General features: G+C 38.4%; 1 non-coding gene and 1 pseudogene across 1 annotated transcript; one reads left to right on the top strand and one right to left on the bottom strand.

The window, feature by feature from the left end:
* Positions 1-4,513: 4,513 nt before the first annotated feature.
* Positions 4,514-5,444, bottom strand: LOC131224929 (cyclin-P3-1-like; annotated as a pseudogene).
* A 2,986-nt stretch (positions 5,445-8,430) lies between these two features.
* LOC131226501 (small nucleolar RNA R71) lies at positions 8,431-8,538 on the top strand. Its single transcript, XR_009161879.1, has one exon. It is a non-coding gene; the product is annotated as a small nucleolar RNA R71 (small nucleolar RNA).
* The last annotated feature ends 1,224 nt before the right edge of the window (positions 8,539-9,762 follow it).

A 9,762-nucleotide genomic window follows, 5' to 3' on the forward strand; every position in this document is an offset into this window, starting at 1 on the left:
TCGTCCACTATTTATAGGTGAAAATATTGTTCTCTCGACTGGTCTAAGGGTTGGTTCAACTAGTCGAAGGACCAACCAAATTTCAAAATTTCTGGCGTGATAAGATAAGGTCATTACTCAACTAGTCGAGTGGGACCAAAAAAACCTTACTGGACTTTTAGTGAAGCACTATTCACTCGACTGGTGGGGCAGTCTCCATGACTGGTCAAGGGTCCAACAAAAAATTTTAAAAATTCACAATAAACCTTGGACTGGTCGAGCCAGAGCCTGGACTAGTCGAACAAAGACTAGGACTGGTCGAGGAAAAGACCTATAAACTTAAGAAATGACCCACATAGCATATGCAATGAATGTGACCTAACTTATGGTCAATATAGGGTCATCCATACCTTATTTGTGAGTTTGAACAATTGAAACATCATTTGCTCTACTAATTCATACACTTGAAATACTTGAAGCTTATCTTCAAATCTTGAACTTGAGTAAAGACTTGAGTTCTTGAGTCTTTAAAGTACTAAAATTGAAGATTAAACTTGAACTTGTACTTGTACTTGAGCTTGAAATCTTGAACTTCAACAACGCTTCTTCATCTTAAATACACAGAGAAGTTCGACAAAGACTTGGACAACTTTAAAATGCATGAAGTTTATCTATTCATCTCATCAATACATGATACAGATTCTAAATGATTTGATATAAGAAAATTTGACAACACTGGGTACTAGATTTACAATGTAGCATTTACTGCTTCTATCTCTCTTGATGATGGATTTGATGTACTTGAATTGTATTTTCAGATTGAGAGAAGGCCTCTATTTATAGGTAAAAAATTTGTTGCTTCGACTCGTCTAAGAACCGGATTCCGTTCCAACAAATTTTCAAATTTGAGGGCGATCAAATAAAACAAAACTTCGACTGGTTGAAGGCCCTGCTCGACTGGTCGAGGGCCATATTCGACTAGTCAAGGGTGCAAAAATTTAGTTGTTAGACTTCAAGTCGAGCAACCTTCGATTGTTCGAAGGCCCCTCTTCGACTGGTCGAGCAGTCTGCTCGACTGGTTGAAGAAGTAACGTAAAAATCTGTTTTTCTAAGTTTAAATTAGGACTAGTCGAAAATAGCTTAGACTAGTCGAAGCTTAGCCTAGACTAGTCGAACTATAGCATAACATAAGCATAAAAACTCATTTAAGTTTATGTCTTGAAAGAAACTAAGCCTAAGGTCTTTCTAGGGTCTATTATACCTAAAAAAAGACTAAACATTGAAGTAGATGGGATGCTTGAACTTCATGGAACTTGTCTTCAGTAGAGCTTGTAGTTGAAGATGGAGTTTGGTGTTCTACTAGATCTTTAGTAGAACTTAAACTCAATCATCTTGAACTTATTGAACTTTCCATCTTGATCTAGTACTTGACTTGAACTTTCCATCATGATCTAGTACTTGACTTGAACTTTCCATCTAGATCTACATTAGATGGACCACTTTATAAGCTGTTTTGTCTAAATGAAATTTGACAAACATAGGTGTGCTTTATATAATATAGCACTTATAAACCTAGACCAACACATCCTCAATCATCCCTCTCGGTACTCGAACTAAGCGATTAGCAAGTTGTAATGTGGTCCAGGTGGGTTTTAATTCACTTAGACCCAATTGTTCGTAAACCGAGTAAGGAATTAAATTTACACTCACCCCCAAGTCAAGAAGTGCATGTTTAATCTGGTGATTCTCATTTGTACATGTGATAGTTGGGCTACCAGGATCTTTATATTTTTGGGGCACATCTTGCTTGAGGATGGCACTAACCTTTTCTGTCAGAAAAATTTTCTTTTGAATGTTTTGCCATCTTTTGGTAGTGCATAGATCTTTCAGAAATTTAGCATATGAAGAGATTTTTTTAACAGCATCCAGTAGAGGAATTGTAATGTCTCATGTTTTCAGGACCCGAGTATATGGCTCGTTTCCCAAAAACCCGAATGTTAACCTATAAAGAACCAAATTCCATATATATATATATATATTCATCAGAGTTAGCAGTTTAGCGTAGAATGGACAAATCAACATAAAGGAAAAAATTTGCAATTACATTTAGCATATACAAGAGGCTCCCCATAATGACTTATACAAACCAATGTCCCAAGGCTCAAATCAGGGGGAAGGACAAAGGAAGGGTTTTCTCTCTCTACTTCTACTCATTGAAATAAGTAGAGTTCACCGAATGACTGCGGTCAGTTGTAAAATCGACCGATTGGCGACAATGGAGGACACAGACTTTCAGACAAAGTCTCTAAATCAGCATATTTAATAAATAGAAAAAGACTGGTTAAACAAAGTAAATCATAACAAATCTTGAACTGTAAAAGCACGTAGCAACACTTGGCAACACAAGCAGGCATCTTGGACAATGGTACCCTGCTCCTCATCAACATGAACATGAGTATCATTTAGGCCACCTGCTCTACCTATATGGTTAAATATTTGATAGATGAGGGGCCAACTCAGTGTAATTCCCTTAAAGATTACACACCGCCGCCTTAGCGAAGCATAGTTAAAATAACAAGGCAATCAAAATAATACATGATGCAGTCTTTTTAAATGCATGGATGCATGAATGCACATCGACCTGGGGATGTTCATCCAGTCAGACTTGGGCTCGTCACTCGTGCATAAGACTGGTCACCAATGTAGCATATCTCGTACAGCATGGTGCCCAGTCATTGTACATATCACGTACGTAAGTCACTAACATAGCATAACTCGTACAGCATAGTGACCAAATGTCGATACTCGGTGGTTTGGGAGCTAGCGAAAGGATACCCCTAATGAAAGGGCACGTGCTACGGCATCCAGAATTAGCCACCCGCCATCGCTAATATTCTATGAATGCATGATTAGCCAAACCATTATTATTTCAATTTCAATCAGCCAATTTAAGTAACTCAATGGTCACTACAGGGGGCTCGTCACCCAGCGTAGGCCGACAGCTCGAGCATAGTGTTCCATGACCACAGTCCCCAACTCATGAGGTTTTCCCATCTTAGGATGTTTAATGGATTCCCGTCGACCAATGGCCAATCAAATTCCATAAGTAGGGATTACCATCGCATGGCATAGGCTATCGAAGCCACGTTGTCAAATCTCAAAACATAAGACAGATGTCAAATCACAAGGACAAAAAGGGTACGTGGACATCACATCAAGACGGTAAAAGGGGGTCAGGTAAGGCTAAATCAGTGCAGTTAAAAGGGGTCATTTCTAAGCCACTCAAACCATATGCCCTATGGATGGTAAATCCAACATTAATGTTCCATGTCCCATATAACCTCTAAATCGAGGGCCCATTTCTCACCAACCCATCTTGTTACATCCTAAGTATGGGTTCACATCCATAAGAGGGAGTTACCCACTAGGAAGTGCAGTGAATAGGGATTCATAAGCGACTCACAACAATTCATGTGAAAGCATGTAGTTATAGCATGGCAGGCACATGTTAAGCATAATAATCATAATACGTCATGATGTGAACTATCAATCAAAAGAAGAGTTATCATGCAAATAACTATCGCATACAAGTATGGTTCACAATTACCAATTATAAATCAACTATAAATCATGTCTTAAGAGTTCATAACTAGTGTAAGAGGTCACATGCTATGAAATAACAGTTGTGATGCTAGTAAAGACTATTACTTAAACTAATTTGGAAATGGAAAGCTTAAGGGGAAGAAATCATCACCTTATAATTTGAACCGCTACCAGTATTGCTAGAGAATGCGTGTTCCCTTAGAATCAAATCCTACCATAAATTAAAAAATTATACGATTAAATCCAAGCTTCATACGCAATTCATGGTTAAGGTCTTATCCTAGGGTTTGGATTACTAGGTTTAGGGTTTTATCCATTAATCTAATCTTAGACTTTGGTTTAGAGTTTGCAATCTAATTCATATGATTAATTTATAATAGTGTTGGGAATAAAGTGATAATAAGTAATAATTGTTAGTTAGTACCAACAACACTAATCTTATAATTAATAGTCCACTAATGACAAAATAAGAATAGTATTAATAATGATAAATATTAATATCTAATACTAATAATCAAGAAGTAGAGTTTATAGCATCTAATAATAACTCCTAACAATAGCAAAAATAATGATAATTTGATTTCCATGATTTAAATGTATAACAAAAAATGGAAGTTGCATACCTAAGTGGACTGGTTCGTAGGACTCAACCCGATCTCGTGAGAAGGTTGCAACGGTGCACTGGACTAAACCGAACTTGACTCGGTCTCGACTCAGCTCCTTGACCCAGCCGAGTCGAACTAGTGTGGCAACACACCCACTCACTCACTCCTTTTCCTCTCTTCTACCTCTCTTTCTTCTCTTCTAGCTGGGAACATCCAACAATGGATGTCCAGGCCTGACTCAAGCTCGGTTTAGCTGAGTCACGTTGGTGCAATGTAATATCCGCACCCACATCTTCCTTGTTAGGCCAACCGTTCAATCCATAGACCTAAATCGGTCACTCTATCGGATGTGCTCCTCCAGTAGCTTCTTTCTCTAACTGTAAACAGTACCTCCCAAATGTCCCTAGATTCACATGAAGTCTAAAATCCAAGCCGAACAGGAATTTTAGCTCTAATCTGTTCATCCGCAAAGCATCGACTCCACCAACTTTAACATAATATGCATTGTTGAAAAATGCAACATCAATGAACTTGGCTGCTACCACCACACTCGTGATTAGGATCCGGTGGACATTGAGGGAAGTAAGATGAATGTCTGGTTGTTGAAGGAATATGTCCATGTAAATATGTGCAAGGATGAAGCAAGACAGGCTGCAGTTTGAATACTTGAAAATTCGATCGATGTACTGCCTAATCTCAAGTTGGGAGCTCTAGAACCATGGAAAACTATAATGATTTCTTTCTTTTTTAATTATCTCCAGTATCTTCTCACTCTTTTGAACAGATCTTTCAAGATGAGATAAGAGAAGCGACAATACTCGAGGGGTTTCCGAAGCTCCTCTGCGTGATCCATTCAGACCCATATGTAAATGGCTGCAATAGGAACTACAGATACCCAAATCTAGAGGACCTTTTCGACTAAAAGAGCATTAGGCACGATGAAAATACTCTACAGAAATGTCTTTTGCTACATCCTCTCTCCTTTTCTTCCATTTTTCTCCCTTACTAGGTTCTCAACATGGCCCGAACCAGACCCGACTTAGACCGCACCTCAACTCAGCCGAATCGGTTGGTGCAATAGCCTGGTGCGGCAACCCTCACATTCAATGTGAGTGTAGCTTGTCCACCACATCTCTCCCCATCTACCTCTCTCCTCTCTCTTTCAACCACTGCCAACAGGAGCTCCAACCTGACCAGAACTCAGCCCGACTTGAGTTACCTTGATGCGGTTCGAACGAGGAAGAAAGATACGGCCATTAATGGCATCTTAAAAACCACGTCTCCTTCCTCCAATCCAACCCTTTAAGAAGGTTTATATAGGCCCTAGGAAGCTTATAGGTAAGGATTTTAGAAGCTTAGAGAAGTGTTGGCTAGTGGGTTCGAAGGAAGGAAGAAAACGGTCGATTCTCTCTCTCATTCTCTTTCTTTTATAAAAACCTAGCTTTGAAGGGCTAGGATTGCATCTCATGGATGGCTAGGATTTTGAGAGAGCAGCACACATGGATTGCTAAGTTGGCGGAGAACAGTTTCTATTTTCAAAAACTTGTGTTTGTAGGGCTTGTTTGCACCTTGAATTGTGGGCATGCATACGTGCTACAAATTATGGAGTTATGTAGGGTTTGGTCAAAGGAGTCATCCGGACCAGATGGACGGTTCAGATCATTGGCGTGGGCCTTGGTTTGTGGGCCACAATAAAAAAATATGGACATCGTCCATTCGCTGTTGAAACTAAAGGGAGAGAGAGAGAGAGAGTTTCTCCTTTTTGAGAAAGCTCGGTCAAGGCAGCTTTGAATGCCTCTGTTGATACGGTGCACAGCGAGTGTGCACCAGCTGTGCACATGCACCCCATTAGGTGGGGTCCACCATGATGCTCTTGGAAAATTCACTCCATCCATGGTGCTCTATGGGTCTAAATCGGTCCCCTAACTAAAGATCAGGCATATCTAAGTCCTAGGTGGGGCCCACAACTTGATTTGGGTTATATTGGTGGATTCTCATCAATTTAATGGTCAGAACATCCCGAAATTGGACGCCAACGGTTAAAAGGGGTCCTAATGGGTGTCGTGTACATTCAAGACCTTCATAATATATCACTAATCTAAATACTAATATTAATATTAATTTTATTACTATTATAATTATCATTAATTATTTCCCTTTTATTATTATTATTATTATTATTTTCACACATGCATGTATTTTCTATTGTGGGTCCGGCTCTATAGGTTATTAGGACTATCTGTCTCATGATTTTATATTATTATTATTATCAACATCATTGTTACTACCTATACTCATTGTTATCTATTTATCTATCTATTTATTTATTTATTATTATTATTATTATCATGCCTATATGTAAGTTGTGGGCTACTTGTTGTGCATTGATTGATGATTCGTGTGGAGTGAATAAATGATGATCCTCCTGATTTAGGTCCTAATTCTAAGATGATCTAAGATAAAGGCCTTCCAATGGCTCGCATTGGATGGTTTTGATGGTCGATTTAAGGGTCAGAGTCATTGATGGTCCGGCTCTAAGAGTCAATGGTTGGATATCCTAGTTACGGATGAAGATTACCCCTTCTGGATTGATCTAAAGGTTGATCAAATGGGTTGCCTAACTCACAGTTGGATTGAAAGATTATACGCAGTTATTTAGGATAAAATTGAGATTTGATTGATCTTCGTGAGCAAATGAATATGGTACTGAAGACTTCAACCTTCGGCTCAAATCACAGGTCGATCATTCATGACGCAACCCTACCATGAGCAAGCAAGAGTTAATTTAAGGTGGTTTGACCTCAGACCTTACAGTTTCGTCGTAGGTCGCTCTAGCCTAAACTCATACGGTCACGATGATCAACTGCTATAATTAATGTATCTACTCCTTAACTAACTTTAACTATTATGTGGGCCATAACACATGAATACCTTATTACTAATTTACCACATCCTAATCATTCAACTAACCCATCAGTTGGATTGATGTGTATCTAGTTATTAATAACCCTAAGGGTTCTTTAAGGAGTGTTTAGGTGTGATCCGGGGTTGAATATGAACCCAGACCATCTAATTTGTGTCTTCAAAGGATGGACCATTCAAGGAATGTTGTAATCCTGACGAACGGTGGATTCAAACTAGAATGAGCATAGATGTTCAAATAAGTTGGGTTAATACGTACTGACTCGAGTTACTTGGTAGCACCCGAGTACGAGAAGGTACGGGGCGTTACAGGAATATTGACCTTCACTTGTTTTAACACATCTAGAATATCTTGCGAGTTAGCTAGAGGTTTTAGTACAATCAACCATTGAGGAAATGGTGCAATCGACTTACTTTGAGGTTTCAGTTTTAACCCATGTGGAGCATTGCTAGGTTTATCATTCTTAGCTTCTTCCGAGTCCTTAGGCTTTTCAGCCCTCGCCAGAATAGTTTTGTCAATAATCTTCTCACTCCTGGTGATAAACTTAGCCTGCTCCATCTAACTTGAAGATCTTGGGTCACTTATTTCATATTGTGATTTTGGATTGGGGAGAGGTTAGTCTGGAAGGATCCCTTTCTCCCTAATCAAATTTTTTATCTCAAGCCCTTATATGGCTTTTATAAGGTCTTGAAAGACTTGTAACATACCCTAGTTAAAAAGCTCTTGATTTTGAATATGTTTTAAGACTAGATCCTCTTGAGGTTTCCTTTGATTCAAAAATTGGTTAAGGATCTCTTGAGGACTAGCAGTTTGTCCATTTCTCCAACTAAAATTTGGATAGTTCCTCCAACTTGAGTTATATGTGTTTGAGGTGGGTCCACTGAAAGGTCTTTGGTAGTTGTTCATGGAATTCGATTGCTCCTTCAATATCTCTTGAAAGGAAGGAATTGTTGGGCAATTCTTAGTTGTATGTATGTTGCAAGGACAAATACCACAAACAACTTCCGCAGCCTTTTCGTGTTCTGCCTTCTTAAGTTTCATGGCCTTGAATTTTCTTGTGAGTTTGGCCAATCTTGTATTACATCATCTTCCTCTTCTAAGATATAAATTCCTCCCCTTTCCTTTAATTAAGTAGGCTTAGAAGTGGTAGTTCTTGAGGAGGTATCTTATGATTGTGCATTTTTTGCGAGTTTATCAAAATAATCCCACGCAGTATCGGCTTCCTTGTTCATGAATTCCCCATTACACATCATCTCCACAAATTGGTGAATGGAGAAGGTCAATCCCTCATAGAAAAAGCTTGTTATCCTTCATGTTTCGTAGCCATGTTGTGGACATGAGTTTATAAGATCCTTAAATCACTCCCAACATTGGAAAAATGTCTCATCTTCTTTTTGCGCAAAATTCATGACTGTTTTCCTTAAGGTATTCGTTTTGTGATATGGGAAGACCTTTTTAAGGAACTCCCTTATCATCTCAGCCCATGTGTCAATGGACCGTGGTCTTAAGGAATGCAACCACGACTTAGCCTTTTCTTTCAGAGAGAAAGGAAATAATTTCAACCTTACCGTGTCCTCAAACACATTTGGAAAGTATAATATAAATATTATCTCATTAAACTCTTTCATATGCAAGTATGGACTTTCATATTCTAGTCCATGAAATTTAGGAAGGAGTTAAATTACCCCTGGTTTAACATCCATGGTTCCTACATTCATTGGAAATATCATGCAAGACGATGTACTCACCCCCACCAGTTGTAAATAATCTTGTAAATCATGAAGCGGATGTGTATTATGCACCTCATTTTCATCTTGAACTTCCTCAACTAGAGGTTGAGGTTGATTTACATCCATCACTTCTATTGACTCGGAGGTCTCAAGTGGTGTCTAATCCTGTGATGGATAGGCAACCCTTTGACTAATCCTCCTTCACTCAAGAGACAAAGGGTGTTGTCACGAACCCACTTAGGCATGAAACACTCTCAACCCTCAAGTAACTAAATAACTAAACCTAAAAAAGAAAACTAGAAAAACTAAAACAAATAAGAGATCTAGAAAAGGTAAGAGAGAGGGTTGGAACAAAATTACTAAATAAGAGTTGTTATGTTAGGATCCTACAAAACATAAAACAATATTAGTTTCTAAAAATAATTTTAGAAAAAATCCTAACCTAGAAACATAGTAGAAAAATAAACCCTAGTCTTAACCTAATTCTAATACCAATTAATCTCACAAAAACGCAGCCGTAGTTCCCGGCAACAGCGCCAAAAACTTGTTTACAAACTCAAGTGTAGGGTTGGGGTGTATTAATAACTCAGTAAGACCGACGTCGAATCCACAGGGACTAAACTTGTACGTATTCTGAAAATAACTAGAACTAGAACTAGAAGAAGATCTAAAATTGAATTCTAAAATAATTGAAAGTGAGTGTGAATAATGTTGATTAAAACTTATGAATTTAAAGGTGGGAACTAAGGTGCCAAGGATCCACTTGTAGCTATCAGGATGCTACCTTACTTGATTCAAGAGACACAATTGGATTTGGAGTCCTATCCTATCCACTTGGAAGATAAAGTAATTAAACCAAATCTAAACTTTTCATTGATCTAGCCATATATGAAAGAATATTGTGATGATTGGAAGGGAATCC

The sequence above is a fragment of the Magnolia sinica genome, chromosome 14 (assembly GCF_029962835.1).
Source record: "Magnolia sinica isolate HGM2019 chromosome 14, MsV1, whole genome shotgun sequence".
Lineage (NCBI taxonomy): Eukaryota > Viridiplantae > Streptophyta > Magnoliopsida > Magnoliales > Magnoliaceae > Magnolia > Magnolia sinica.